The sequence below is a fragment of the Eumetopias jubatus genome, unplaced genomic scaffold (assembly GCF_037043125.1).
Source record: "Eumetopias jubatus isolate StellerSeaLion01/CBP00866 unplaced genomic scaffold, mEumJub1_p1.0 scaffold_14, whole genome shotgun sequence".
Taxonomy (NCBI): domain Eukaryota; kingdom Metazoa; phylum Chordata; class Mammalia; order Carnivora; family Otariidae; genus Eumetopias; species Eumetopias jubatus.
Genome location: NW_028274820.1, coordinates 99289364 through 99297086, shown reverse-complemented (window position 1 = coordinate 99297086; position 7723 = coordinate 99289364). Strand labels below are relative to the sequence as shown.

The window sequence follows — 7723 nt, the reverse complement described above, 5'->3', positions numbered from 1 at the left end:
TGGCTCATTCGGGCCTCCCATTCATTCCCCCCCTCTTAGTACTTTCTTTTTTTCACGTAAATGTTTCTGATACAGAATGTTCCTCTTGTCAGAGCTGGGATCAGGAAGTGAGCATCTCTTCATACCTCAAAGAAAGAGGCCGGTTATGTCTGGTGAAACCTTGCGGCTATTAATTAGTAAGCATGGGGAGATGAGATAGGGAGATAGAGTTTCAAGGCTCTGTCAGCTCCAGGCTAAAGTTGGTAACCAGTATCTTATCAGTTAGATGTCAGGAATTTGCATTCTAAATGCATAGACTGTTAGAATTATAAACTCAGAGTATAATCCCAGAATCTCCTGTGGAAGGTTTTCAAACAAGAATGTAGACTTTGAGACATAATCCATCTGATGTCAATGGATAGAGCTGCCCAGAAAATAAAATATCATTTAATTTTACAAAATTCTGTAATGTGTATATGTTCCTATGTTTGTGTTTACGGGCATATGTCTCCTCGATTGAGACTTTCAGCTAGAAAGGGTCATTTCTCTTGTTTGAAATATACAGTTAAGAGACTAATTATTGACTTGCTATAAGAGCAAGGACATTGATATTCCTTTGTCACTGCACTGTACAAAGATGAAAGCAACGCTCATAAAAAATAGAGAACTCAAGAAACCCAAAGGGAGAATGAAAAAAAGTGGAAAGAGTACTAGTTTGATGAACATGTATTTCTGTTTGCCCCTCTACCAACAACATGCCCAAGAGTTAAAACCAACTAACTGCATCCAAGAGAGAAGTGGCTAGCACAGCCAGAGGGCTAGCGGTGTAGCGCAGGGCAGTGGCAGAGGTTTTGGTATGAACAGGATTCCGATTCCACATCTTGCCAACCAATCGGGGGAGGATCACCCCAGTGCCCAAGGTCCCAGGAGACCCTGTCTTGTTCATTCACTCATCACCCGTGCTTGCAACCTTGTCTCAAGCATATCCTTGAGACAAGAACGCACCCTTCAGGCAGTGCACTTATATACTGATGAAGAATGGAAAAAGATCTCCCAGTGCTGCTCCAAAACTTGAGAAGAGTGATGGCGTGTCTTTCGGTGCTGAACATGCCCATAGGAATGCCCTGGCATTTCATGCTCATATGAAGAAGACCAGTTCCGGGCCTATGGGTGAGACACTCTTGGGCCAGCTGAGCTCTTATGCTAAGACAGAGCTGGGGTCTCAGTCTCCAGAAAGTAGCCACAGTGAAGTCAGGTGAATTCTGGACATGCTGGTGTCTACACACCAGCAAGAGTTGCTCTGATTATGCGTGAGAAGCTAATTTGTTTGCAATCTTTGTATATCGACCAGTTTAATTGACTTCAGCATGTTTTTTTTTTACATAATCACAAAGTGGAACATGAGGCTCTAGGTAGTAGTCCCTTGACTGGTCCAAAGGGACTTTTGGCCAAAGAACAAGAAAACTTAAGCATCTAAAATGTCATCCACAGTATCATCAGCACTATGGAGGGAAGCCTTATTACATAGGCAGCTGAAGGAATGCCGAATACTGGCCACAGATGGTGCTGCCCCATGGGCTCATACAATTTGTTTCAGTCAGAGGTGCTTGGCCTTTGTGGATGATGTCTGTCATTCCAATCAGTCTCTTCCAATGACCAGACACTACTTTACCCGTATTTGTCAGGACACGAATCAAGTTCTTTTCAAATGCTGCCAAGGGTCTGAAGAGGTACCCCGCAACAAACCAGTTCCTGTAAGGCTCTCTGAGGATGCCTGCTGCCCACTGCCAACTGCAAGTTGCCTCCTCAGATGTCTAAGCCCGAGTAGGACTTAGACGTTGTGGGTGACGGTATGCAGTACCCTCCTTCACCCTTGCCTTTTGATCCTTCACTAACCCTTGAAGATCATTCAGTCAAAGAAATTGCTGAAGGTCCAATGGATATTCTGGGCCAGAGACAGATGGCTGGAGATGGGTGCAGATCACAGAGGTCCCAAATTCTGAAAAAGCCTCCTAACCACTGCCTCAAAGTAGAGTGTCTACTGCAAATGGGAAGCCATTTCTTCTGTCAGTTGATAGCTTGTTTTGGGAACCATATGACTTTGGAGGATTTGAATTTTCCATTCTTTCAACAAGTATTTATGACTATCTCTCACTGAAGGACAACTCAGACTATGTTGTCTGGATTACTGATTGATATAGTCAATCATAAACCAAATTTTGGGAGAAGGGATCAATAGTGTCTATGTGTCGCAGACGTCTTCCCACTCTACACAAGGAAGAGAAAGACAGGTGATTCCTGCCAGAGCTGCTGGGATTGAGCAAGTATTTGGGACTGTGCCTCAGGAGAGAGACATCTTTGTAATGGGAATTCCCAAGTCTTGGAACAAATCCACATAGGCGTTTAGGTAGGAGATGTGCACCCTTGGGATATTGATGGAACCCAGTGCTTGTGTTTTAGCCTGTCTTCACCTCTCACCTAATTGGGTAGTCTGAACCCCTCCTCCCAGTGGACCCTGACTCTGAGAATAGCCCATAGGACTGGGCCTTCTTTAACCATCCATCTTGCTTCTAACCTATGTAAATTTCTGTAGGGGCTATCTTATGTAAGATACAATAAAAATTTAATGTATATAGTTTCTATTAAATGTAAAATGTTACAAAAATGTCAAAAAACCCTGCCTGAATAAGACAACAAGAAATACACTGTAAAATGAAGATGTTTGATAAAGGTATCATGGACACTGTACACTAATGTAATTATACAATCTAATTTTATTTAATTAGAGATTAAACAGGGAGCAGAATTCTTCTGCATTCTTTTCTTATGGAATCTCTGGACATTGTCTGCATGAGTTTTAGAGATTGCAGGAGAGATTTATTATCACAAAGCAGGCACAAATAGCTCATGACCAGAGAGGGTTTTGAAAGGTGGCCAATCCTCATGAGGGACATGATGAACTGATTTTAAATAATGCAGGGCTGCCACCATGGGGGCGCTTCCTGGGCTTGGATGATATAATGCCTAGAAGGTTGCTCCTGTGTTATTGGAACCCCATGCTGTTAAATAACATTTACTTCAGTTATCTGGCACTATTAACATTACCCCCCATTGGTCAGCTAATTAGACATAAATCTATTAAACAAAAATAAATTTCTATGTACTTGGCTATTGCTTAAATCAAGCTTTTGTATATTTAAATTATCATCTTGTTTAAGTTTGCAATGTAAACTACATCCTGATTTCTTTGTAAGTAAAGAAGAATTGAAGAGTGGATAAAGAAAACACAGGGTTGACAAGGCTTATTTGTTTTGATGTATATGGAATTTGAACAAAGCAGGAAAACATTTTAAAACTACAAGTGCATTCTGACTGTACTTATTTTTAGAAATCACACATGTCCTCTGAGACCCAGTTTATACTGTACGGTTGAATATGCAACAAAATTTCCACATACAGTCAACTCCGTAGACCGTGACTATTGCCAGTCCTGCTAACTACACCATTCCATGGATCCTTTCTTTCCAAATATAAATTTATGCCACTGATGTGTCTCATGTTTTCCTCCTTACCCCACTGAAATCATGCTACTTTTTACTTGGCCAGAATATGCCCAAAGGCACAGCTCAATTTCTTTCTCCTCCTTAATGATCTGAATTGAATCTGTTAAGAAAGAGACCAGGTTGCCCACTCAATATAAGAACATCATGTGATTCCTTAAAAGACTAATAAAATATGAACTGAAGAGTGAAATATACCTATGCTACAATGATATTAACAATTAGAATGCTGTATATTTAGATATTATAAAGTACAGTTTCACTTAAATCTAGAAAGCCCTGAGAAGTAGATCAAGCTGGGAACATTATACTTATTTCTATACGTGTAATCTAAATCTTACAGCCATACGTCTCTGGTCCAAGGTTACATAACTGGTGGGTGGCAAAAACCAGACAAGAACAGGTTTCTCTGACCTCTAGCATCAATCTTTCCTCTGCGAGGACAGCCATCTAAATGTGCAAACGGTGCAGGGTTATTGTACTACATGTAATTATGCCTCAACCAGCATGAGAACTTACCTTAAGAAAGAGTATTCTTTTTTTTAAGATTTTATTTTTTTGTCAGAGAGCAAGCAAGTGAGAGACCACAAGCAGGGGGAGCAGCAGAGGGAGAGGGAGAAGCAGACTCCCCACGGAGCAGGGAGCCCGATGCAGGGCTCGATCCCAGGATCTTGAGATCATGATCTGAGCTGAAGGCAGACACTTAACAAACTGAGCCACCCAGATGCCCCAAGAATGAGTATTTTTCACAAATATTCTCACCTGATCTAGGGTCATAGCACCGGGCTACTAGGTGGTAGCCAACCTTCCCTCCCCTTGACTTTCTCTCTCCGGAAGGGTTTGAAGTCAGGACTTTGGAGACATATGTGAGTCCATATTCTGGTTCCACCATTACTAGCTGCATTATCCCGGGCTAGTTACTGAACTTCTAGGCCAAAGTCAATTTCCTCAACTGAAAGTAACAGTATATGTAAAGGGTTTAGCACAAGATAGCTAATGTGAATAAATATTACCAATTATGATAGCCATGTCTTAAATACATGCAGTTGGCTTTGCAATTAATCAAGTATAATTTAAATTATAAATCAATTTAAATAAACTTTCTGTTGGTATATATTTTCTCATTCACAGACACCAGTAAGTATAACTGTCCTATAGAAGAGCGTATCATTTTATTATTATAATTATTTAAATAAGTAATAATAACCTAACAGGTTGCAATACATTCTTCTACCCCAATGCAGCTAAAAATTTTTTTAGGTGTATGAGCATATCATCTACTGTTGACATGCAGATTGCTGATCAGTTAGATTGCCACGCTTAGTTGTAATGTAAGGAAATTTTCAAAATATCTCAGTGGGAAGACACAATCAGAAAATTTTGATCAAAACTTATAAGACAGCAAAGAATCTGCCAGAATTATCACAGCAAAATAGTGTGCTAAGTACCTGTAGAATGAATACCTGAAACGCAGCCCACATGTTTAGTGAAAATATGCAAAAATGGTTAAACTGATTAATGAATTTTCATCCTTGCAGACAACAATTCACAAGAATATTCTAGAGGAAAGCGGATACTAAGTTTCTGTGTGGACTGTCACTATGAAAAGAAACATATTTTTGCAGAGAGACTTTTTAGGGTTGCCAGCTAGTTGTCAGCAGTTTGGTAAATAAACCGCTGCATATTCTTCACACAGGCACTAAAACAAACGATCAATATAAACTCATTCAACACATATTTATTTAGAATTTAATATATGAGACTTAATGTCTTAAGCAATAGATATGTACTAGTAGATAAAACATAAAAGTTCCTGCCTAATGGATCTCATAAACTAATGGGGGCTAGATAGGTAATACATATATAATTAGAACATACACACTTTGGAGGTGGGGAAAAGCTAAATAAACCTAGCGTAGAGAATGGGTAAAGTCATGGTGGCAGAGGAATGGGCAGGGGGCTAGCAATTTTACTTATATATTTATTTATTTATTAAGATTTATTTATTTATTGGAGAGAGAGAGAGGGAGAGAGAAAGTGCCCGGGGGAGGGGCAGAGACAGTGGGGGAGAGAGAGAGAATCTCAAGCAGATTCTCCACTGAGTGTGCTGCTGGACATGGGGCTCGATCCCATAACCCTGAAATCATGACCTGAGGGGAAAAACAACAGCAGGCGTTTAACCGGCTGCACCACCCAGGCGCCCCACGGAGTTTTTTAAATATCCGCCTGGGAATACACCACTTAAGTGATGATATTTGAGCAAGGTCGTGAAGGGTTGAGGGAAGTCTTCGTGCAGAAAGCAGTGGGAAAGGTAATCTAGGCAGAGGAAACAGCAAATGGAGCAGAAATATGTTTGAGGAATAGTTAGAAATCCCTCCTGGACAGAGTTGAGTGACTGTGTCAGAGTACTGCAAGATGTCATCAGAGGGGGCCCAGGACGGCGGAACATGTAGGTCACTGTGAGGGCTTTGGATTTTACTCTTTTTTTTTTTTTTTTTTAAGATTTTATTTATCTTACTTGGAGAGGGAGTGGGGGTGGGCGGAGGAACACAAGCAGGGGGAGCAGCAGAGGGAGAGGGAGAAGCAGGCTCCCCACTGAGTAGGGAGCCTGATGGGGAACTCGCTCCCAGGACTCTGAGATCATGACCTGAGCCGAAGGCAAGAGGCTTAACTGACTGAGCCACCCAGGCGCCCTTGGCTTTTACTCTTAAATGAGCTTTCTCATCCATAATCAAAGTCCATCTCAGTTAGGCACAACTCCACACAGCCACTTAGAAAGAATGCTTGTCTTCCTCCCTTAACAATCTACACTTAGGAGTTCCAATAGAGTCTTTGCTAAATTTTAAATCCATTCCAATTAGTAGTGTTCAGCATAAAAATGGAGAACCAGCTGTTCACTGACCCTGCATTACAATGTTCACATATATTATTCTCCAGGTATTCTAGCATCTCTTTTCACGTTAATTGATGCCAGACTTTCATATTTCTCACATGGGTACTATTTTTACTCAAATCTTGAGTAACTTTATTGTGTTTTCACTGAGAGGGCTTTGGCTTTTACTTTGAGTGTAACAGAAAGCCATTGGGAAGTTTTCAGAAAAGCAGGACACGATCTAACACTTAGTGTATGAAGAATCAGTCACTGCTGTTTTGAACACAGAGTGAAATGAGATGTGTCAGGAGGATTACCGTGGAGAGGATGGAAACATCATGGGCAACAGATGGTCATGTGTCGGTCCAGGATGGTAGCAGTGGAGGGGCTAAGTGGCAGCTACCTACTCAGGGTAGAGAAAGGATGGTTTGAATGTGGATATTTACAACCTGAAGAACAGAAGGGATGGAGCTGCTATGAATCAGTATGGCAAACACCGTGAATGGGGCAGATTTTTAAAGAACAAAGATCTTGGATTTGAACATTTTAATAATAAAATGCCTATTAGGTATCTCTGTAAGTGGCGATATCTTGTAAGCAGCTGGGATATAAGTCTGGACTTTTCAAGAGAGGTCAGGAGCAGAGATATAAATTTGAAAAATCATCAACCTATGCATGATTTTAAAAACAAAACTGTATGGAGTCCATGAATGTAGATAGAGAAGAGACCCAAAGATTGAGAATTATGGCATTTCAACAATTTGAGGCTAAGGACGCCAGGAAAAGCATAAGGAGTGATCCATTCCAAAGCAGGGAAATCGAGATCAAGCACTATCTGAAGCCACATGCAGAAGTTGTTTCAAGGGTGAAGAAATGTCCAACCACATCAAGACCTGCTGATGGGTCAAGAAAGATGAGAACAGAGAATTCAGTATTGAACTTACCAATAAGGCAGAAGTGTTAATACCTGTGGCATTGACAAGAACAGTTTTGTAGAAAGCTGAAGATAAAAGCCTAATAAAGGTGATTTTTTTTTCAAATGAAAGAGGAAGAATTAAAATGCTAAGTACCAAGGAGTCTTTTGAAGAGTTTTGCTGTAGATGTTCCAGAGAAATAGAAAATATCTGCCCTAAGATTGGAGTCAAGCACGTTTTGGTTGTTATGATTTTGAAGATGAGGTGACTTCATGGTTACAATGTGTGCCTACTGAAAGAAAAAAAAGCAAAAAATGTGTGTATGCCAACAGAATTTTCCACTAGAGAGACTGAGAGGGAGGACTTGAGCTATAGTGCCTTATAAGGGAGCAAAGAAG

The 7723-nt window shown here is 40.6% G+C and overlaps 1 pseudogene; it reads left to right on the top strand.

Moving 5' to 3' along the window:
• Positions 1–826: 826 nt before the first annotated feature.
• LOC114211607 (KAT8 regulatory NSL complex subunit 2 pseudogene) lies at positions 827–2175 on the top strand (annotated as a pseudogene).
• The last annotated feature ends 5548 nt before the right edge of the window (positions 2176–7723 follow it).